Source organism: Heterocephalus glaber, unplaced genomic scaffold (genome assembly GCF_053883595.1).
Source record: "Heterocephalus glaber isolate CG9 unplaced genomic scaffold, H.glaber_assembly_v1.0 deba00001497, whole genome shotgun sequence".
NCBI lineage: Eukaryota > Metazoa > Chordata > Mammalia > Rodentia > Bathyergidae > Heterocephalus > Heterocephalus glaber.
The window spans coordinates 27,924,684-27,950,440 of record NW_028258320.1 but is presented as its reverse complement, the minus strand read 5'-3'; the positions used below and the strand labels follow the sequence as shown (position 1 = coordinate 27,950,440).

Sequence of the window (25,757 nt, the reverse complement as noted above, 5' to 3'; positions counted from 1 at the left end):
GCAGAGACAAGACGAATAACAGCATGCTGAAAAGGATCCTGGAAGTAAAGGGAACAAAGAAAAAATTTATCTGAAAAAAGAACACAAGCGTAGAAAAAGTTATTAAAATAAAGACAGATCACAATGAACTTTAAGTTCCTAGATTATTATCCTGAATAGAAGAACTAAATCCTGAATAAAGAACATTTTCTTAGTGAATTTAAGATATTTAAAGTATTTTATATATTTTTATAAAGTATTTTTTAAATATAAGTATTTTTATAATGTATTTTATACATTTTATATGTTTTTATATAAAGTATTTTTATTTTTCCACTAAATTTGGATGTCAAACTATCTGATGATGTAGTTGTCCTCATACTCCTGGCCTGAAAGAAATGGCTTTTTCAGCTTTTTGGACTCCTAGGATACTTTTAAGAATTTGATGAGAGTTGTGGCTCCTCTTCCTTGGGGAAGGCATAGTTATAAATGAAATTTTCCATGTATAATTTTAGTGGTTTATGGACATGGACACGCTAAAGTTTTATTTATGGAATACAGTGTTCTCTCATACAGAGAATAGGATAAAATCTTTTATTCTCATTTAATGATGGCTCAGCTGAAAAAAATTATTTTTCACAAAATAGTTATGACATTGTTAAATGGTAAGGATTGGGAAGGGCAAGAAGTTTCCACTGAATCCACACCCCCCCCAATTATTAAAAGCTTCATTCTGTTTATGTTGTGATACAAATTAAATATAACATTATCAGGTCTGTCAGATTGACTTGACAACTTTTGCTAATGTGTTTTCTCTAAGGGCCCAAATTAAGGAAAGGAAAGTGAAAATTGTACATTTCAGCTGATTTATTTGTGTATATTGTTTGTCTGGTCACAGGCAAGGTGTCTTCAGAGAGAACAGGGAACAGAGGGTAGAACCGGGAGGACAGAGGAGAGAGAAAGAGGAAAGAAAGGGGTTGAGAATTTAGATTTAGAATTGAGATTTAGACCTCTCCTGGACATGGAGAATAAACAGGAAGTAGAGACAATTAAAATCAGGAAAAGGCCGCAACATATAATCAATTTGATATAAGGACTCTGTATTGTATAAACCTGAAGACTTAAAAGTGAAATTTAAAGAACAATGAATTACTAGATTGGAACCAGGAATAGAAATAGTTTCTCAATGTAAAAACTGAGGAAATATGGATAAAGTCTATGGTTTAAATAAATAGTATTAATGTGTTAATTTCTTTATTTTTATTCATGTGCTGTGGTTAAGTGAGATGTTGACACTGGGGAGAGTGGAGGGAAGGATATACTATATTTCAGTACTATCTTTGTACCACTTCTATAAATCTAATCTAAAACTATATCAAGATGAAACATTAAATTTTCTTTAAAAAAAGAATCCTGAATAAAGAATTAAAATAGGTCTTAAAAATATAAAATTACCAAATATGATTTCATAAAAATAAATGCAAACCATCCCACTTTGACAGAAAAAAATTCTCTCTAGATCTCTGATACCCTGGCATTTCATCTCTGTATTTTCTTAGTCCTATATACGTCTAATCTAGACACATGCCTTGTTTTACTCACAAGGAAAGGCAAATCTCTTGTTAACTATGCTTTAGTTTTTCATATTCTTGATTTACCACTTCAATTTCTTCAACCAGAAGATACTTTTCAAACTTTCTCATTGATGAAATTAATCCAGAAATTAATTTTGCTTCTTTTCAACTTTGGCTCAAAAATCTGCATTCTTTCTAAAAGCCTATCTATGCACTCAATTTAATTGAGTGGAACAATATCTAATGTGTACTATTAAATGGAAGGCCATGATGTATGAGCAGCAAAAGAAGAAAATACTGCTTTTCCAATGTTTAAGGAATTATATTGGCTGGCTTAGTAAAAATAGATTTGCTGAACATTTTATGCAATGCACTATGACAAATGTAAACTGATAATCTTTTACAAGCCATGGGATGGGTAAACCAAGCTTCAGGAAATGCCTGACTTCAAGGAGATTGTACTCTAGGAAGAACACAGCAAGATAAAGACAAAATTTCAGTATCTTACATGCTATTAAGGAAGTACATACACTGTCTTATGAGCTTGTACAAGAAAGGCATTAGGATTGTGGCCAAATGGACACTTAATCATTCTTTTGCCCAGTAAACAACTATAAAGCAAGCTAAATGGTGCTTTCCCATGTCTTAAAAAATATGCTTTTCCCCTACATACAATGGATGGTTAAATTGTTCTACTCTAGACACGATGCATCTATGACATCCAATTTTTGTGAAACACATTGTTGCATTTCTGTCTAACATGTTATTTTCCCAATGACTATTTATCATACGCTCTGTGGTTGTCTAATGAACAAAGAGTGCAAGGTGAGGAAATAAACCTTGGCAAAACAACGGAAAGGCAACCATGTATCATTGATGCCACAGGGGAGAAAAGAAACAAATGAAAAGAGCATAAAGACTCAGTTGCTTCTGAACACTAGGAAATAGCATCTGTGTTTCTCAGCAAGTTAATAACAACAACTGTGCCAACTACTTGGAACCACTGAGAGAAAGGAGGAGAGAGATACAGAAAGCTAGGTTTTAAATACAGAAACAAAATAAAACAAAAAACTATTCGGCTGAATTCAGGTAATCCAAAAGATGCAGTCAACCAAGAAACTAACAAAGCAGCCATGATAAGATTCTATACGTCTCAATACCCTACTGTCACAAATAGATCAATAAGACAAAAAATAAGCACCAAAATATTAGAACTCAATCAAACTCTTCAACAAATGAACTTAACAGATGTTTACAGAGTGTTCCACCCCACAAAATCAAAATATACATTCTGTTCAGCGGCACACGGGTCTTTCTCCAAAACAGACCACATACTCACTCATAGAACATATTTAAGTAAGTGCAAAGGAATTAAAGTTATCCCCTGTATATTATCAGACCATAGTGCAATGAAATTGGAGATCAATAGCAAAAGAAACTGCAAGAATTTCATAAACACATGGAAATTGAACAACACATTCCAGAATAACCAATGGGTCACAGAGGAAATCAGACAGTTCCTACAATTAAATGACAATGACAATACCACATATCCTAATTTATAAGTCTTATGAGGGAAATTCATAGCAGTGAATACTCATATTAGGAAAACAGAGCGAGCCCAATTAAACAACCTGATGCTGAACCTCAAGCTTCTAGAAAAAGAAGAACAGACAAACCCAAAGCTCATACAAGGGAGGAAATTATAAAGATCAGAACAGAAATCAATGCAATGGAGACTAAGAGAACGATACAAAAAATCAATGAAGCCAAGAGTTGGTTCTTCAAAATAATAAACCAAATTGACAAGCCCTTAGCCAACCTTATCGGGAAAAGGAAAGAAAAGGCCCAAATCCGTGCAATTAGGAATAAAAAGGATGAAATTACAATAGAACCAGCAGAAATCCAGAGGATCATCAATACCTACTTCAATAAACATTATGCCAATAAGATGGAAAACACAGAAGAAATGGACAGATTCCTAGATACATATGAATTACCAAAGTTGAATGAAGAAGAACTAAAAATTCTAAACAACCCAATATCAATCAATGAACTTGAAAACGTAATTAAAAACTTATCAACTAAGAAAAGCCCAGGTCCTGATGATTTCACTGCTGAATTCTACAAGACCTTTAGAGAGGAACTACTGCCACTACTGTTTAAATTCTTCAATGAAATTGAAAGGGAAGCAATACTTTCAAATTCATTCCTGGAAGCAAGCATCACCTTGATCCCCAAAGCAGAGAAAGACCCAACTGAAAAAGAGAACTATAGGCCAATCTCACTAATGAACATAGATGCAAAAATCCTTAATAAGATATTGGGAAATAGAATACAGAGATCATCAAAAAGATCATACACCCTGACCAAGTGGGATTTATCCTAGGGATGCAGGGATGGTTCAACATATGCAAATCAATCCATGTAATACACTATATCAATAGAACCAAGGACAAAAACCATATGATTATTTCAATAGATGCAGAAAAAGCATTTGACAAAATCCAACATGCATTTATGATAAAAACCCTACAAAAAATTGGAATAGATGGACCCTACATCAATCTGATAAAAGCCATCTATGAAAACCCAACAGCCAATATCATACTAAATGATCAAAAACTGAAATCTTTCATACTAAAATCAGGAATAAGATAAGGATGTCCACTATCATCAGTCCTGTTCAATATACTTTTTGAAACTTTAACCACAGAAATTAGACAAGAAAAAGAAATAAAAGGAATATGGCACCTGCCTCGCAAGGGCAAGGCCCTGAGTTCAATCCCTGGTACCAAAAAAAAAAAAAAAAAAAAAGAAATAAAAGGAATAAAGATAGGAAATGAAGAAGTCAAATTGTCATTATTTGCAGATGACATGACACTCTATATAGAAGACCCCAAGAACTCCACCAAAAGTTTTCCAGCCTTAATAACCAAATTCAGTACAGAAGCTGGATATAAGGTCAACACACAAAAATCAATAGCTTTCCTCTACACGAATGACAGACTCACTGAGAGAGAAATAGGGCAAACAAACCCTTTCACAATAGCATCCAAAAACCTGAAATACGTAGGAATCAACCTAACAAAAGAAATCAAAGACTGCTTCTCTGAAAACTATAGCACTCTGAAAAGAGAGATTGAAGACGATATCAGAAAATGGTAAGACATCCCAATGGTAAGACATCCCTTGCTCCTGAGTAGGAAGGATTAATATAGTGAAAATGGCCATACTTCCAAAACTGCTATATAGATTCAATGCAATCCCAATTGAAATCCCAGCAGCATACTTCACAGACCTTGAGAAAACAATCCAAAAATTCATTTGGAACAAGAAGAGACCCAGAATAGCAAGAGCAATCCTAGACAACAGAGACATGGAAGGGGGTATCACAATCCCCAACTTGAAATGATACTACAAAGCTACTGTGATAAAAAAAAAAAACAAAAAAAAAACACAAAAAAACCCAGCATGGTACTGGCAAAGAAACAGACCTGAGGACCAGTGGAAAAGATGAGAAGATGCAGAAACAACTCCAGACACACTCAGCCACATAATCTTCCACAAAGGAGCCAAACACCCTCATTAGAGGAAAGAGCCTCTTTAATAAATGGTGCTGGAAAAAGTGGGTTTCAACTTGCCAAAGATTAAAACTAGACCTATATCTCTCACCATGTATTAAGGTAAAATCAAAATGGATTAAAGATCTAAATATTAAAACAGAAATGCTGAACTGGCTGGAAGAGAGATTAGGTAGAACTCTTGAAGACATTGGTGTAGGAAAAGATTTTATGAACAAAACCTCATTTGCCCATGAACTAGCACAAACCATCAACAGGTGGAATCTCTTCTTACTAAAAAGCTTCTGCATAGCAAGAGAAACCACCAACAGAGTGAAGAGACAACCCACAATGTGGGAAAAAATTTTCACCTGCTGTTCCTCAGACAAAGGTTTACTATCTAGAATCTAGAAAGAAATTTAAAAAAAATAAGACATCCTCAATTTTAAGACCCAATCCAAAAATGGGCATCTGAAATGAACAGACATTTCTCAGACAAAGAAGTAGAAATATCAAATAAACATATGAAAAAATGTTCAACATCACGGTCTTTTGAGAGATACAAATGAAAACAATGCTGAGATTTCACCTCACCCCAGAAAGAATGGCTGCTATCATGAAATCAACCAATAAGAAATGCTGCTAGGGCTGTGGGGAAAGAGGAAGACTGCTCCAGTGCTGATGGGAGTGTAGACTGGTGCAACCACTATGGAAATCAGTATAGAGATACCTCAAAGAACTAGGACTGGAAGATCCATTTGACCCAGCTTTTCCCCTGCTGGGTATCTTCCCCAAAGAATTAAAAGAATTATACCACAGTGATATATGTGCACCCATGCTCATATCAGCTTGTAATAGCTGAAACTTGGAAGTAGCCCAATTGCGCATCAACTGGAGACTGGATAAAGAAAAGGTGTGGTTTTTATTTAATAAAATGGAGTACTACTCAGCCATAAAAATGAGAAATTAGAGATACTTATAGCTAAATGGATGCACGTTGAGGTGATACTCTTAAATGAAATAGGACACACATGTGTAAATACTAAATAATTTCTCTAGTGTGAGAAACTGAAAGTGTAAATATGAACTAAAAGGTATAATAGATAATGTGAAATAGGAAGAAAAGGGGCAAAAGGGAAGGGAAATGGGAGGGGTAGGGAAAAGGAAAGAAGGGAATGGAATTAATATTAGAAAATGAAAAAATTGAAACAAAGTCTTTGTAAATAAGGAGGAATGGAGTGGTTGAAGGAAGGGCAGGGGAATGGGGAAAAAATAAGAACCACGAGAGTATGTAAAGGTGCAAATTTCCAATGATAAATGTCATTATATTGTATACCTAAATGTACCAATAAAATTAAATTTAAAAAAAAAAGATTCTGTGTGTGTCCACACTCAGTGTTTTCATGGCCTAGCATCACTAATTTAATCAATACAAATATTTTAATACTCAGAAATACTCATGCATTAATTAGTTCAGGCTGACATAACAAAATATCATACAATGGGGGCTTAAAAAACAGAAGTTTATTTCTCACAGCTCTATAATGCAAGTCATCACTAGAAAATAATATAAAGTCACAGGTTAAAATGTTAGTTCCTGGAGATCTATCTTTTAAAGACAGTGTCAAATGCAATAGCATTTCTAGAAATGTCCATTCCTTAGGCATATCTTCCTGACTGTCAAAACGAATAGAGTATCCTGGGAAACCAATGTATTGCACATGATAGGAAATAATATCGTGGTTGGATTCTGGCCAGAAATAAGTCAGTAGATGCAAAGAAGGTGCTAGTAAATAAGTTATTCTAGCTTTAAAATACCATTTAACCTTTGTGTATATTCAGGTTTTATAAAACAATTTCTCCCACCTAATTTTTTGTCACTAGACCTTGAAGAAAGGAAGGTAAAGTAACCTGTAGTAAGTTATACCACTAACTAGTAAATGCCAGAGATCCAGATCTGCTCTTTTGATGTTATCTCCAGTATCATTTCTACTGTACTGTCTGCTAGTACACTGTACTCTTTAGCTCACATGAATTCATTTTTTAAAAGAACATAGAAAATTATTCTTCAATCATTTTATTCTATAATGATTTGTTCAATACTCATCATATACTCAAGCTGAGCTTTGAGGTCATATCAATTAAATCAGAGTCCTTCAGAATCCCTCTCTACAAAGCAAATATAAACCTATAAGCACGTATGTAAAACTGAAGTTTGCACCAGTTTATATTTTCCACTGACATTACTTGCCTCCATTCTTCGTAATTTCTACCCCTTCCATGTATTATGGGGGAAAAGATGCCTTCTTTGACATTACTTAGAGTTGCAAATGTGAATAGACTTCAAAATGTGAATATATGTATAGTTCACATTATATATATTCACATATTTATATATATATATATATTCCCATATATACTGGAAAGATATGTGTTATGCGTTGTTTTTTTGTGTGTGGCTTCTTGGTATCATACATGGGAGGTGGCTGCTTTATGCTGCTGAGGTAATTATGGAATAATATGGTTGGCTGAAGACTAAGTATTCACTTGTATGTAAAATGATAGAATATAAAATCCTGATTGCATTAGCAGCTAGCCAAATAAGAGTTCTAATGAAGTCAGACATGATAAAATTCTTAATAGAGTAGCAATTTCACAAACAACAATTCACCGTCAGTAAGCTTTCAGGTAGTCACCTTATCAAGACAAGAGGGTTGCTTTTGACTCAAAGTTAGGAGGCTTTAGTCTCTTGTCAATTGATCCATGTTGTTTTAGGCCTGTGTTGAGCCCTCATGGTAGGAATAGGTGGCAGAGCAAAACCACTGATCTCATACCTGAAAAGCAAAGGAGAGAAAGGAAGCAACCAGGATTCCACAATCCTTCTGCAGACATCCCCACAAGACTTGTAGACTTCCCACCAGGCCCCAGTTCTCCAAGTTTCCACCACCTCTAATAGCATCACTCTGACAGCCAAACCTTTATTAATCATGGACCTTTGGAGGACACTTAAGATTCAACTCCAGCATTTATTAAAGGAGATTTTGTAACATTGTGCTTACTCAGTGTAATAGATAGATCACCTACCCTTTGCATGTTGGACACTGAGAATTGAACATGCAATATACCAGCATAATTGCTAGAAAGTATTTCTGCTATTTGAGCAATGTTGAGCTGCAAAAAATTGATAAAGTAGATTCTAGGTGATATTTCTCCTTTTTACTAAGAGATACATAATAGAAAATACGGGGATTTGAGCAAAGTAGAGCTTGATGATTAAGAGCCATAATTGGTGAGACAAAATATTATTGAAAATATTTTGCACAGGAGAGATTTGAATTTGGGAGGGAAGAACTAAATTCCAGACTTAAACTTAATAAGCTGAGGAGAGACAGTGCTCCTAGGGCCTCAACTAGGCTGTGGCTTTACTGTTAGAGGAAAGTATGGCCTAGACTTGAAGTAGATGTTATCAATGAGGCTATATCACTGGGAATTCTCTTCTCATCAATTAATCACATTTTTACTGAGAATAGCAACATTCATTTCAGATATACCCACATACATAAACTAAGCTTTCTAACAGGTTTTATTTTTTAAGCCCTAAGGAAAGACAGTTACATTCCTACTTATATTAATTTGGAAACTGAAGTCAGAATAGTAGCTCCTTAGGAACATTGGGGTCAGAGAATAGTGCTAAAATTACTTTATTTCTGTTCCAAAGGACATTTTGTATTAAAATAAATTACTTGATTTCATTTGCAGAAAAACACATTTTACATCGCTGAAACATGGCTGAGAGGCATTTGTATAAAATAGTACTTAGGCCCAAGAGAAAATACATGGCAAGTGTTTTGATTAAAAAGTAAGAGTTACTTTAGTAGTGTTCATTCTCTGTGATCATTAGGGGTTTTTTTTGTATATCCTTTTATTGGTACATTTTAAGTGTACAACATAATGACATGCATCATTGGAGATATGCACCTTTACATATTCTCTTGGTTCTTATTTTTCCCCCTTCCCCTACCCTCCCTTCAACTCCTCCATCCCTCTCTATTTACAAAGACTTTGTTTCCATTTTTTCATTTTCTCATATTAATTCCATTCCCCTCTTTCCTTTCCCCTACCCCTCCGACTTCCTCTTCCCCTTTGCCCCTTTTCTTCCTATTGTGATCATTAGCTTATGAAAAAACTGAGAAAAATGAGGCAAGAAAAAATAAAATGCCATTGGCTGTTATATTTGCTTTGTGTTTTTAATAATAATTATATATATAATTATATATATCCATATTATATATCTATATATCCATAATTGTCCTTTCAGGGCTGGGGATTTAGCTCAGTGGTTCCAGTGCCTGCCTCGAGAGTTCAAGGTCCCGAGTTCGATCCCCGGTACCAAAAAAATCCCCCCAAAACACATAATTGTCCTTTCACAATACAGTATTGAGTTATATAAAGAAGATGTTGCATAATTACTGGCCAGATTATATGGTCTTATGTTATCAGAGAGCTCTACATCCTGAACTTAACACTATGAAATGCTATTTTATGCCTTAAGAGAATCAGTTAATGAACATGGTATAAATAAACTATTTCCTTGGAATCTATAAATAATATTGATAATTAGCTGTACACATTCCAATTCTTTTGATAACAGAAACAACTTGATAAAGACAACTCCACCCTCATAAAATACATATGGTTCCTCTCTAAAACATCAACACTTACATTTTATTCTAGGGTGCTTAATATAGATATAAATGATTCTGTGTTTTAATTTCAGCATATCTATGTTACTTATTGCTTTATTAACTGATGCTATCAGAGCACTGAGATTTCTTTGAGCTTATTTGACTTTACTGTTAGCACTTACATTTTGAAAACTTTTCATCAAAATGCATTTTGATTTTGCCTTTTATTTTACATACTTGGTTTTGAAACATGCATACTGAACTCCTACTCTAAAAGCTTGGTAAAATAATCAAGAATAATATCAATATTTATCTTAGCTATTCTTAGGAAAAGATCCTAAAAATAATTATAGAAATAAGTTTTAGAATAGCTTTCTCTGGAGATAATCAAGAAGATTGTTAACGCCATGATCTAAGATACCTAACCATATCTAATAATCCAAAATTGTGAATATAAGTAGTGGCTACAGCTTGGTCAGATCCCATCTCCACATAAGGATGAGTAGGCTCTAATTTTTAAAATATTATAGGATTTGGAGGGAGCATGAAAAACAAAATCCATAGACGACAACCCATATGATTTCTTTTTAACTTCAACTAATGGAACTTAGATCTTTCAGAGTTAAAATGAGCAAATCTCAAGTAAAGTAGGCTTAGGTGGTTGACCCAATAATTGTTCCTGGTTTTTTGGGGTTTTTTTTTCGGCTTACTTGGAAAATGAATGTAGTGCACAAAAATGTAAATTTTATTTTGAGACTATAAAGAACTTTGGATAAAAGAGGAGAGAGAGAGAGAGAACTAGGTCCCTAACGATCTATCTGAGTGGCTGTATTAGTTTTGGATTGCCTACCTCTGTATTTCATATTACATTTAAAAAAAAGGTTTTTTTCCCCAAGTCACTGTACCAGTATTTTCTGGTAAATGCAGCGAAATATATCCAAATTCCTGGACACAACCAATCATCTAACTGAATTTACTAATTTATAGCAGTTTTAGAAAAGATAATGACTAAGCTGAGTTTTGGTCACTGAGTAAGAATTAACAAGGAGAAGAAAGGTTTTTAGCCTGAGGTAAATCCACAGCAGACCTACTGCATGGATTGACTGAAATCCAGTAAAAAACCCCATAATGTCCCTCATGAAGAATCAGAGGTCAACATGCAGGAGTATGATAGCCACTAGAACATAAGTATGTGTGAGAGAGAAAAGGAGAGCATTATTCTAGAATGGAGGAATCCAGAAAGTATTGAAAGCAACCAGAGTAGAATGGCCTTTATAAACATTGGAAACAATGATTTCAATGAATGTCCACTTCTCTTCCAAAGCAATGGGGGCCAGAAGACAGTGGAACAAAATTATTGAAGTGATGAAAAGAAAAATATGTCAACCAAAATTCTACATCAAGTGAAAAATAGTCTTCAAAATATTCTTCAAAAATGAGGATAAAATAAAGACATTTTCAGAAAAGAGAATTTATTGCAACCTCTACTGCAACAAATGTTCAAGAAATTTCTCAAGGTGATGAGAAATATCAGATGGAAGCTCAGAACTGAAAGAAGAAGTGAAGAGAATCTGAAATGATAACTGTATTGGTAAATATGAAAAATTAATATCTCCTGTTATATATTAAAACACATGAGTGTCTTTAAAATTTCACTGGTAGAGCATATCCCTGGGTTTGAATCAAAGAAAGAAAGAAGGAAAGAAAGAAAGAAAGAAAGAAAGAAAGAAAGAGAAAGAAAGAAAAAAACAAACCAAAAAACTGTGAGGTTTCTGAATGTATATGTAACTTATATGATGTCTGTAATATAAAGGATGGAGAGTTGCAGTAAATGGGCTTTACTGATATAAATTTTCTGTATTTTATATTAAATAATATAAATCCTAAAGGCTATAAGTTTACTGTGCATTTTTAAAAGTATTGCTAAAATATCAATGATATATTAAAATGGAAATCTAAAAAATTCAAGTAATCCAAAAGAAGCTAGCAAAGGAGAAACAAAGGAAAACAAAATAGGACAAATAAAAATCAAATCATAAAACATGAGCTCTACATCTGACCACATCAGCATTCTAATAAAGGTTAATTATCTACATATTCCAATTAAAGATTCAAGATTATCATAAAGGATACATTTAAAAGGCTTAACTATATGCTTTGCATAAGAATGCATACAGTTTTGGATCATGGTTGGCTAGAGGCAGTAGCCTTCATGAGACTCTTGGGAGACACTTTCCATGGTCTGCAAATACCTGGATAGAGGTGCTAAAGAAAACCCGAACCAATGCAAGGAAGCTTAAAATACAGTAGTACTTCCAATGAAATCCAGTAAGGAAGTTGTTCAGTACGAGAAGCACGGCTACTCTTCCATCCCACCACTGCTTGTAGACCAGGTTAGGGAAACATGCCATCTTGGTAAAAGTTGAAATCCAAATGAAGGAAGAAACCCAGTGTAGCAGCCTAGCAGCCCCTCTCCCCTGCTCAGTGCCCATCTGGCCTAACTATCCTCCAACTGCAAGAAGGTGCCTAGAGAGTGCAATATTAACAAGAAGGGATGTCCTCTGATCAGAGAACTAAGGAAAACAGAAGGCAGAGAATCGCTCATAGGGTAGTGACTGAGTTAGGACCAAGGAACCATTAGTACAGAGAAGAGCAAAGGGCACAGTTCTGGTTAGTGACCTAGAACCAGGCATAGAAGGATCCACGAGACAGGATCTCAGGGACTTTCAGTGGCTGTGTCAGGTGGGATTCAAGACACTGGCACCTTGCCAGAGCACAGACTCTCCCACTGCCCCCAAATGCCATTGAGCTCTGCACCTGTGTAGGCTTCTCCTGCTGACCCCTAAATGCTACTAAATTCTATGGAGAAGGGCACTCTTCAGCTGAGGCCTAAACACCACAGAATTCACCAGATGGAGAGAGACCCTCTGTGAAGCTGAACAACTGGGATGTTGGATCTTTGGGTGTGGAGAAAACAACCCATATCAACACGTTGAGGCTATTTCATGCTGGGCCCACTAAAACCACTAAAACCCCAGAGAGACTGAAACTCAGCAAGTACGAGTATTGCTACAATCTGGGAGTAAAGGGAACACAGAAAAATCATCAGAATAGCTAGCAAGGGTGGGGTCTGCCTCCTGGCTGACCATAGGGAACCACTGAAGTTGTAGGCCAGAGAAAGGCAAGGCAGAACCAGAACACAAGTGTAAATGGAGAGTGCAGGAGGCTGAATGAGGTGGCCTGGGCAGAGCAAACAGCAGAGCTTGTGGCAGAAACTCAACCTGGAACCTAAGGTTGCTACTGTCAGTGAGAGGAGTGCTGGTGACCTGGAGACGTGTCAATATTCTGAAAACACAGAGGCTCCAGGACATGGTGACCTTTGTATGTTTGATTTCTGTGTGTGTGTGTGTGTGTGTGTGTGTGTGTGTGCGTGCGTGTGTATGTATTGGGGAAGGGTGGTATGTGTGTGTGAGACTGTATGTGTTTTTCTTTTTTATTGTTTGACTCTTTGAGTAGCAGGCCTCTGTAAGCATGTGTGTATGGATATAGCTATGTGTATAAATTTTCTACTGTTACATAATTAAGTCACATATGCCCACTTCAGAGGTTGTTTTTTGGTGCTATCTAACCTTACTTGACTGTTATTCCAACAGTTGAATATAACCTCCCTATCTCTTCTCTCACCTCCCATCCACCGTCTCATCCTTTCCTTACCTTCATTGTTTTCCCTCTCATACCTCTCCTGTATCTCAGCTCTCTCCCTTATTTTTTGTTTCATTTCTTCACTTCCCCTCTCTTTTCATCTATTCTTCTCTTTTACACACAAACTATTGATTTATCTAAATTCCATAGTATCTTAAATTAGGTGCCCCCTTACCAAGGATTGTTTCACAGGGTTTCTAATTAATATTGAATCTATTATTATATGTTTTTGGTCATTAATTGGACTTGATCCCCTTGTATCCTCTTTCACTATCCACTTAAAGATTCTGTCGCCATTCTATTCCCTCACTTTCCCTCTCACATCCATTCAAGTATCCCCATACTACTCCCATCTTTTCCTGTGTATAAAAACATATTTTCATTTTTTTTCAATTTTAGAGAATGTGTGAGGGGCATATGAGTGCTACACATTGATTCTGTTTCTATTATTTTTTACATTAACCTGCCAGGTTTTCCCTCACTAAAGGTCATTTCTTGTGTCTTTTAATGTAGTGTTCCAGCATAAAGACTGTGGTATTTTCTATTTATAAATCCCTCTTTTACTCTTTCCTCTGCTCCATAAATATCCTTTCAAGCTCCTTCTTCTTTCCCCATTCTTTACAGGTATAAAAAATATCATCAAAAACTATGTTTCTCTTTTGTCTACTTGTGTTTTTAATTAGTCTCCTTCTGGTTTTCTTTATTCTTTTTTATTTTTTAATCATTTAAAAAATCTATCTCCTCAGCCTTCCCTTACTATTACTAGTGCTTTGTATTCTCGGGTTATTAAAAGAGTAGAAAACTTGCTGAACTGTCTCTAAATTAAATATTAATACCTGATTGGTCCTTTGGATGTTGATATTACCAGTAGTTTTTCACTCCTTGCATTCCAGTGCCATGGGTCTTTACTATAGTGGCAAAGGTTTCTAGGGCAACTGATCTACAACATCCAGCAGAAAAACACAAGAATCATGAGAAAACAAGGCAATAAAGGATTAATAATTCTCAAAAGATTAATAATTCTCCCAAAGCTGACCTAACAGAAGCTGAAGTGGAGGAAGTTGCAGGAAGGAAACTAAAAAAACCAAATGGTTAAAATATTTGAAGAAATAAAAGAAGAAACAAATGAACAAATGTATGAGATATTCAGTGAGGTCATTGTGGATTTATTCAAGCAGATAAAGGATTTAATTAATAAGATGTTCAATCAGTTTAAAGAAGGCAGAAATCACTGATTGAATTAAATAAGAAAAACAGAATGAGAATGACCACTTTAGAAAAGAATTACAGGTTATGAAGAAAAGAATCAAGGAGAACTCCTGGAAGTAAAAACTTCAAACAAAAACCATATGAGCAGGCATGACTAATCAGTAGAGAGATGATCAGGATGTGAGGAAAAGAAAGATGTAGATCACTTTCTCAGTGATACTCTAAAACCAACAAGAACTCACAAGTATTTAATCCAAGAGCTCCTAGATGGCTCTGAAAGAAGTAAACTAGGAAATACAGAGGTCAAGGAATGACTGAAGATGAGAACTATAGGTATGAAAAATGTATTCACCAAAATCATTGCAGAAAACTTTCCAAATTCAGATTGAAATGAATACCCTGGTAAATGAGGCATTTCAAACCTCAAAAAGACATGACCAGAAAGGAGCCTTTCCACAATACGTCAGAGTCAAGAGCCTAGAAATTCAGAACAAAGAGTGAAAACTAAAAGTCATTAGAGAAAAAACATCAAGTAATTTATAAAGGCAATTCTATCAGAATAATAGCAGAAGTCTCAGCACAAACCTTAAAGGTCAGGAAAAATTGGAGTGAAGTTTCTCAAGCCCTAAAAGAAAACAATTGAAATTCATATGTATCTAGGAATCTTCTCATTTCTTCTGGATTCTTTAGTTTACTGGAGTGCAGGTTGCCTGAGTAGTTACTAATAATTTTCTGGATTTGGTGGTATCCATCGTGATTTTGCCTTTTTCATTTCTAGTTGCATTGATTCCATTTTTGATAAGATTGGCTAAAGGGTTGTCTATTTTGTTAATTTCCTCCTATTTTTATTAGTACATTTTGCAGTATATAATGATTACATTTATTGTGGGAAGTTGGTACACGTATGTAACATATCAATTTTTTTGTCTCCTACCTCTCCCTTCCATCCCTGCTCCTTCCAACTTAGTCCCCTTCCAATTTGCAAAAGCTCTATTTCCAGTTTTTCAATTCTCTTTTGTTTTCTGTCTACTTTTCCTCCTCTACCTCCTCTCTTCCTCCATCTTTTGTCTTACAAAAGAACCAAGAAGACATAAAAAACTTGAATAATACAATATCAGGCAAAGAAATTGAAGAGCCAATAAAACATCTACCAAGAAAAGCCTATGTCCTGTTGAATTCACTGCTGAATTCTACAAGAACTTCAGTGAAAATCTAATGATAATATTCCTCAAACTCTTTAATGAATCTTAAAGCAAAGTATCTTAGTCACTTTTTCTTGTTGCTGAAACAAAATACCTGACATCCAATGTTAAAGGAGAAAAGGTTTGTTGTAGTTCACAGTTTGTGGAGGATTCATTTCATGGTTGGCTGGCTCCAAGACAGGGTGCCATGGCATAGGGTCATCACAGAGAAGAAATAGTCCATGGAAGGCAGAAGCAGCAAGCAGTGAAGTAGTGAAGCAGCAAGCAATGACAGCAGTCCTCTATCTATCTCTTATGTCCTATCCAGGCTACAGGCCCTCAGGGTGTGTACACTCACACCTAGGGTGGGCCTTCCCATTATCCACACCCAGAACTATGGCAAAACAATCAGTGGGCCAATTTAGTAATCACACATCCTTGATCCCAGCACCACACACTTAATCCCAGCATCATATACTCTAGATCCAACCACCTCTGAAAAGCTCCATCTATGACCACATGAGGGTTTGGAGGGATATCTAGGCACAAGCCATAACAGGAAGAAATATTCCTAAAGTCATTCTTAGAAGTTAGCATTCTAACTTCCCTGATTGTATAACTGGATAAAGACCCAACTGAAACAGAAAACTATAGGCCAATCTCATTAATGAACATAGTTACAAAAATCCTTAACAAGATATTGACAAACAGAATGCAACAAATCATTCAAAAGATCATACATCATGACCAAGTAGGCTTCATTCCAGGAATGCAAAATAGTTCAACATACTCAAATCAGGTAATACAGTACATCATATAAACATAAACAAAGACAAAAATCACATAATCATCTCAATAGATACAGAAAAAAGCTTTGGCAAAATACAAAGTCAATTCATGATAAAAACCAACCATAATGAAAATAGTTATAGAAGAATCTTACCTCCATCTGATGAAAGCCCTTTATGGCAAAACTATTGCCCACATAATATTAAAAGGGGAAAAGTTGAAATCTTTCTCTCTAAAGTCAGGAATAAGACAAAGTTGTCCACTATCACCATTCCTGTTCAATATAAACATTCCTGTTCACTTAAAACATTAACCAGAGAAACCAGACAAGAGAAAGACATAAAATGGATACATACAGGAAAGTAAGAACTCAAAATATCACTAATAATAAAATTCAGCTAGGTAGCAGTCAATATACAAAAATCAATAGGATTCCTGTACAACAATGATGAATTCACTGAGAAAGAAATTAGAAAAAGAATACTATTCACAACACCATCAGGAAAAAGTATACAATTAGGAATTAACCTAGCCAAGTAAGTGAAAGACTTCTACAAAGAAAACTATAGTACTCTGAAATGGAGGTTGAAGAGAACATCAGCAAATGGAAAGAGATCCCTATTCCTAGATAGCCAGAACCAATATTATAAAAAAGGCCATGCCCTCAAAATTGATATATAGATTTAATCCAATACTAATCAAAATATCAACAGCATTACTCACAGAACTAGAGAAAACCATCCTAAAATTCATATGAAACCACAAGAGACCTACAATAGCAAAAACAACCTTCACCAACAAGAGCAAAGCAGAAGGCGTAACAATCTGAATTTCAAGTTGCATTACAAAGCTACAGTGATAAAAACAGCATGGTAATAGCACAAAAACAGACATGTGGATCAATGGAACACATAGAGGATGCAGAAACAAGCCTAGGCATATTTAGCTTTCTGTTCTTTGACAAAGAGGTCAAACACTTATGCTAGAGGAAAGGCAGCCTGTTTAACAAATGGTACTGGGGAAACTGGCTATAAATATGCAGAAGATTGAAGCTAGACAAATATCTCTCACCATGTACTAAACTACAATCAAAATAGAACAGAAATATTAATATTAAAGTAGAAACAATGTGCTGGAAGATAAAAATAGGTAAAATTCTTGAAGATATTGGTGCAGGCAAGGACTTTCTGGATAGAAACCTAATTGAACAGGAAATGACATAAAAAAATCAATAAATGGGGGACTGGGGATTTAGCTCATTGGTGCTGCACTTGCCTCACAAGCACAAAGTTGTTTGATCTCTGATATCCTGAGTTTGATCCCTGGTACCAGACAAAAAAAAAAAAAGAAGAATTAATAAGTGAGGTAATATCAAATTTAAAAGCTTCTACATAGTAAAGAAAACAACCACTATAGTGAAGAGACAACCTACAGACTGGGAAAACATTTTGCCAACTACACCTTTGACAGAACACTAATATCTGGTATATACAATCAACTAAAAAAAAATTAGACCCCCAAAAGAAAAGACCCAATCACATAATGGGCAATCAAAATGAATAGATGCTTCTCAGTAGAAAAAGTACAAATGGCCAATAAATACATGAAAAGTGTTTAACATTCCAGGCCAATAGGGAAATGCAAATGAAAACAACATGGAGATACTGGTTTACTCCATCAAGAAAGGCTATCATCAAGAAATCAAATAATAAAAATGCTGGTGAGTTATAGGAAAAAAAGAATCCTTAGATATTTTTGGTGGGAATATAAACAAGAATAACTACTATGAAAATCAGTATAGAAACAGAAATTCCATTTGAACCTAGCTAAAGACATCGTATTACAATGATACGTGCACACTCATGTTTATAGCACCACAACTCATAATAGCTAAATCTTGGGAGTCATGTATATGTCCATCAAAAGATGAATGGTAAAGAAAATGTAGTATTTATAAAAATTAGAATACTACTCTTCCATAAAGAAGGATAAACTTGAGTCATTCCTAGGAAAATGGATACACCTTAAGATTATAATGTCAACTAAAATAAATTATACAAAAATGCTTAAATATCGACATCTCTTATGTGAGAAATTAAATGTATAAATAAAATAAAAGATAGATAAGAGGAAATCAGAAGATACATCTTTTATAAAAGGGAAGGGGACAAAGAGATGGAGGGAAAGAGGATGGAGTGAACAGGAAGGGTATGAAAAAATAATTAAGATATTTTTTGTACATACACCAACTCCCCACAATGAATGTAATCACTATGTATTGCAAACATGTACTAATAAAAATAAAAATTAAAAAGAAAACAATTAAGGATCAGAATACTATATTCTACAAAACTATCTTTTAAATTTGTTGGAAAAATAAAAACTTTCCATGAGAAAGAGAACTTAAAGCAATTCATGAGCAAATCATTATTGCAGAAAATTCTTGGGTGAATTCTAAACAGAGACAGTGAGACCAATATCACCAAAGAGCCCAAAGGAAAAATACATCTTATTGAAAAAGTAGTAAAACAAAAGAAAAATAGAAAAAAATAGCTCTGAAGTAATAATGAAATGACAGGAATCAGTACATACCTTTCAAGAATAACTCTCAATGTAAATGAACTCCCCAATCAAAAGATACAGCCTAGCAGATTTGGTTGAAAAAATAACAACTATATGTTACATGCAAGACACATATATCTTCCACAAAGAAATACCTAAACTGCAAGTAAAAAAAAAAAAAGAAAATGATATACATGCAACTGGAGCTCAAAAGCATGCAGGAGTAGCTATCCTAATTTCAGATGAAGAGGACTACAAGATAAACTGAGACAAAGAAAGTCACTGCATATTGGTAAAGGGAACAATTCAACAGGAAGCTTTAACAATTTAAACTATATGTGGACTGAATGTGGATGCACCCAATGTCATAAAAGAAAAACCTGACATAAAATGATAGATAGACAGCAATACAGTCATAGAGGGGCACTTTAATACCCCATTCTCACAAACAGATCAACCAAGGAAAAACTGAACAAAGAAATATCAGAGTGGAGTCATACTATTGAACAAAAGGTCCTAACACACATCTGCATAGTATTTTATCCAACAATAGCAGAACATACATTCTTCTCAGAAGCTCACAGGACTTTCTACAAAATAGACCATATTTTGGGTCATAAATACAAAAAATTGAAGTAATCTTTGGCATCTTATCAGATCTCCATGGAATGAAACTAGAAATCCATAATAAAACAAAGAAACACAAAACAAAACCATAGAAACTATGCAAACACATGGGGATTAAATAATAGATTGATCAATAATCAATGGATCATAGAAGAAATCAAGAACCAAATTGAAAAGTTCTTAGATTCAAATGACAATGGCAGTACAACATACCAAACCTGTGAGACACAATGAAAACAGTTCCAAGAGGGAAGTTTGAAGCTCTGAATGCCTACTTAGAAAACAGAGCAATTCCCAAATAAATGAAATAATAATGCATCTTAAAATCCTAGAAAAACAAAAGGAATTCAAAACCTGTAGAAACAAAGAAATTATAAAGATCACAGCAGAAATCAATGGAATTGAGACTAAAAAATTATAAGGAATCATTGAATTAAAGAGCTGGTTCTTCAAAAGGATAAATCAGATCGATAAACCCTTAGCTAAATTTATCAAAAGAAGGAAATAAAAGACCTAGGAGAAACGCAAAGTATAAATAAATTAAAGATCAAAATAAAAGATAGATATTAGGAAACAGGGAGATAGAACTTTTGCAAAATGGAAGAAGATCAAGAGATGGAGGGAGGGAGCAGGGAGAGAGGGAAAGGGACTAAGAAAAGAATTAAAATTCTTTATGTACATGTGTAACTCCCACCAGGATGAATATAACCATGCATTGCCAATATATACTAATAGAAAAAAAGGAATGAAAAAGGCAAAATCATCATGACACTGCTAAAATCCAGAGGATTATAAGAAACATTCAAAAACTTATATTCTAGTAAACTTGAGAATCTAGAATAAATGGATATATTCCCAGACACATGATTTACCAAAATTGAACCAAGAAGATATCATAACACAGAATAGGGCTGGGAATTTAGCTCAGTGGTTCCACTGCCTGCTTCGCAAGCACAAGGTCCCAAGTTCAATCCTCAGTACAAAAAAAAAAAAAAATGGAGAAATAACACAGAATTGATCAACAACAGACAACAGGCAATGAAATTGAGGCAGTTATAAAAACGTTACCAACTAAGAAGAGCCCAGGAGCCAGTGGGTTTACTATTGAACTTTACTAGGACTTCAGGGAAGAACTAATTCTAATACTTCTCAACTCTTTCTCGAAACTGATAGGGAAGGAACACTGCCAAAATCATTCCTTGAAGTTAGCCGTTACTCTGCCACCAAACCAAGATAAGGACACAACAGAAAGAGAAAGAGAGACAGAAGGAAATAAAGAAAGAAAAGAGGACAGGGGAAGGGAGGAGAATAGAAGAGGAAAAGAGAGGAGGGGAAGGGAGGGGAAGGGAGGGGAGAGAAAAGAGAAGGGAAGAGAAGGGAAGGGAAGGGAAGAGGAGAGGAGAGGAGAGGAGAGGAGAGGAGAGAAGAGAAGAGAAGAGAAGAGAAGAGAAGAGAAGAGAAGAGAAGAGAAAGATAGAAAACTACAGGTCAATACTATTAATGAATACAGATGCAAATATCCACAATAAGATACTTGCAAGTTGACTTTATCCCAGAGATGCAATGATGGTACAATGTATGTAAGGCAGTAAATGTAGTACAGCACATAAATAAAGGATAAAATAAAGGATAAAAAACACATGATTATCTTAATAGGTGCAGAAAAAGCCTGTGACAAATCCAACACCAATTCATGATTTAAAAAGCCTGATAAAAAAGATATAGGAAGACCTTACTTCAAATTGATAAAAGGTATTTATGATAAACCTAACATCATATTAAATAGGAAAAAAAATCTGGAGCATTCCCTCAAAAATCAGGAAGAAGATAAGGGTGTTCACTCTCTACTCCTGTTCAATACAGCATTTGAAACTTTGACCAAAGAAATGAAGCAAGAGAAAAAAAAATTATATATAAATACATATATATACATATAAATATATATATATACATATATATATGAAGTCAAAATATCTTCACTTGCAGATTATATGGTCTTTTATATAGAAGAACCAAAAACTCCTCCAGAAGATTTCTAGAGCTAATAAATAAATTTAGCAAAGTAGTAGGACACAAACCAAACATACACAAATCAATAGCATCCTGTACACTAATAATGAAACCAACAAGAAAAAAAGGAAAACAACCCCATTCATGGTAGCTTCAAAAAACTTAAAAACCTAGGATTCATGGTAACCCCAGTTGCAAAAAAAAAAAAGTAATACCAAGAATAACAAATGGGATTGTATCAAATTAAAAACTTTCTTCACCATAAAACAAACAATGAATAGAGTGATGAGAGAACCTACAGAATTTTTGCCAGCTACTCCTCTGAGAGAGGGCTGCTGTTTAGAATATATAAAGAACTAAAAAAATTAGACCCCAACAAAAAAAGATCCAGTAAAAGGGTAATTCAAATGAATAGACACATCTCAAAAGAAGATGGCCAAAGAATACATGAAAAAATATTCAGTACATGAAAAAATATTTCTTCAGCCACTAGGCAAATGCAAATCAATGCAACACTGTGATTCTATCTTACTCTTGTAAGAATGGCTTTCATCCAGGACTCAAAGAACAACCCAGTGTGGCATAGATGTGAGGAAGAAAAGAATCCTACATTGTTGGAATATAAACTAGTATAGCCTCTATGGAAATTACTAGGGCTATTCTTAAAAAAAACCTAAATTTTAACCAACTACACATTTCTAGGATATCTTCCCAAAAGGATTAAAGATACCATATTACAGTAATATATACCTACTCATATTTATAGCCCTGCAATTCACAAATTTACAATAGCTAAATTATAGCAACAGCCTAAATACTTATTAACAGATAAGTGGATAAAAATTATATATATATATATATATGTATAATATGCCATAAAGAAGAACAAATTTAAGTCATTTGTGGAAAAATGAATGGATCCTGCGACCTTAATGTTAAGTGAAATAAATCAGACACAGGAGGTTAAATATTGCATGGTTATCTTATATGAGAAACCAAAAATATAAATGATTTATGAAGCAAAATAAAGGAGATATGGTAGGAAAAAAGGAGGTAGACTTTTTGGTGATGGGAAAGTGGCACTAGGAAAAGGGGCAGAGATGGTGGGGAAGAAAGTGAATAAAAATGATAGAGAAACAATATATATGTGTACTAATTCCCCAAAATGAATGTGATTATTATGTATCACAAACATATACTAATAAAATGTATTAAATAATGTATATGAAAATATAGTCACATATAGGTTGAAAATAAATGGATAGGAAAAAGCATAAGAAAATGAAAGTGGAGGACTTAATATTAATGTCAGATAAAATAAGGCAAAATACAGTCAGATAAAAAAGATTTAATAATGGTAAGTTCCATTCATAAAGAAGAAATAACAACTACACACATGATATTTAAAGTATGTGACCCATAAAAAAGCAGGGGTAGCAATCTTATTTGCAGACAAAGTAGATTTCAAACCAAAACTAATTAAGAGAGACAAAGATGATCACTACATCCTTGTGAAGGGAACAATCCAAGAGGAAGAGATGATAATCCTAAATATATATGCACCAAATATGAATGCCCCCAACTATGCAAAACAAATATTAATGGACATGGAGAAACCAAACAAGCACTAATGCAATTATAGTGGGGTACCTCAATACCCCACTATCACAAATAGACAGAAAATTAACAGTGAAATTCTAGAACTGAACCAAGCTATTGAACAAATGGACTTAATAGATGTTTACTGAGTGTTCCACCCCACAAAATCAGAATACACATTCTTTTCAGCTGCACATGGATCATTCCCCAAAATAGACCACATACTTGCTCATAGGACATGTCTAAGTAAATGTAAAAGAATTGAAGTTACCCCTGTATATTATCAGACCATAGTGCAATAAAATTGGAGATCAATAACATAAGAAACCGCAAAACTCCCACAAACATATGGAAATTGAATAACACCCTCCTGAACAACCAATGAGTCACAGAGGAAATTAAAGAAGAAATTAGACAGTTTCTACAAGTAAATGACAATGCCAGTACAACATACAGGAATCTATGGGACACAATGAAAGAAGTTCTATGTGGGAAATTCATAGCAGTGAATGCCCATATTAGGAAAACAGAAAGAACTCAGATAAATAACCTAATGCAGAGCCTCAAGCTCCTAGGAAAAGAAAAGCATAACAAACCCAAAGTTCCTACAAGAGAGGAAACTATAAAGATCAGAGCAATCAAATCAATGCAATGGAGACTAAGAGAATGAATGGCACAAAAAATTAATGAATCAAAGAGTTGTTTTTTTGAAAGAATAAATAAAATTGATACACCTTATTAAAAAAAAGGAAAGAAAAGGCTCAAATCCATGCAATTAAGAATGAAAGATGTGAGGTACCAGCTTCTGAGCCACTGTTCCACTGCTCTTGGCCCAGAGGAAGGGGCTTCTGGGCCACTACCTGTTCGGCCACTCCCAGCTCAGAGGAAAGGGCTTTTGGGCCATCATCCATCCCGCCACTCCCGGCCCAGAGCAAGGGGTTTCTGCGCCACTGTCCCACCACTGCCGGCCCAGAGGAAGGGGCTTCTGGGCCACTGTCCATCCCGCCACTCCTGGCACAGAGGTAGGGGCTTCTGAGCCACCATCCCACTGCTCCTGGCCCAGAGGAAGGGGCCTCTGGGCCACCATCCATCCCACCACTCTCAGCCCAGAGGAAAGGGCTTCTGAGCCATGGTCACACCTCTCCCAGCTCAGAAGAGGTGAGCCGCACTTGTGCCAACAGCACCCCCACCCCCAGGTAGAAATGAGAAGACATGTAAATAAGTCTCAAAACCAGACTTCCAGATCACCTACAGCAACCCCAAAGGGAAATGAGATGGAACACTCTAATACTTAACCACCCAGACCACTGAACTGGCAACAAAAGAGGATCTGGAAAAAATGAAATCAGAAATAATTTCTCAGGTAACAGGAGAAATTGTGCTCCTAGTGCAAGACATGATTAATAAATCTAGAGAGGAGCTGGGGAACATGATGGAATTCCAACACAGGAAACAAATGGAATCCATAAAACAGATGTAAATAGATTTCCAGGAGATCAAAAACTCCATTGAAAGTCTACACAGCAGAATGAGCCAATGTGAGGACAGAATTTCAGATATAGAAGATAAGATTGCAATTAGTGACCAGGAAAAGAAAAATTGCTTCAAAATTATAAGGGAACATGAGAAATCAATCCAGCAGCTCCTAGATGATGCAAAGAAGAATAATGCAGGGCTGATTGGAGTCAAAGAAGAAACAGGAGAGAGTGCAGATGACATAAAAAAACTTTTCTCAGAAGTAATGGCAGAAAACTTCCCAAGCAGGGCAGAAGAACCTGACATACAGATAAGTGAGGCATATAGGACTCCAAATAGCCTTGATCAAAAAAAATCTACACATAGGCATATAATTGTTAAGATTCCAGAAACTCAACAGAAGAACTAAGTTCTATAAGCAGTTAAAGAAAAGAAACAAATCACATACAAAGGAAAGCCCATCAGAATGATAGCAGACTTCTCAACACAAACCATCAAGGCAAGAACAGCTTGGAGTGACATATTCCAAGCCCTAAAGAAAAACAGCCACCAACTCAGATTGATGTACCCTGCAAAACTATTTTCAAAATTGATAGAGAAATAAGATACTTTCATGACAAAGAGCACCTTAGGAACTTCGGGAATACCAAACCAGCACTCCAAAAAATTTTACACAATATCCTAGGAACAAACACTGAGGATCACAACCCCAGGAAGCAAAGCAGAATGAACCCATCTGGTGAGACAAGAAATTAAATGTAAAAGGGGAGAACCCAACAAAAAAAAAGTCATGGCAATGAT

The 25,757-nt window shown here is 35.0% G+C and overlaps 1 long non-coding RNA gene across 3 annotated transcripts in view; it reads right to left on the bottom strand.

Annotated features, from left to right (window-relative positions):
- Positions 1-318: 318 nt before the first annotated feature.
- LOC101723174 (uncharacterized) overlaps positions 319-25,757 on the bottom strand; it is a 63,450-nt gene continuing 38,011 nt past the window's right edge. For all 3 annotated transcript variants that reach the window (XR_015440339.1, XR_002387253.2, XR_015440340.1), the window contains one exon: positions 319-7,950. This is a non-coding gene — a long non-coding RNA (uncharacterized LOC101723174). The remainder of the gene's footprint in view (positions 7,951-25,757) is intronic.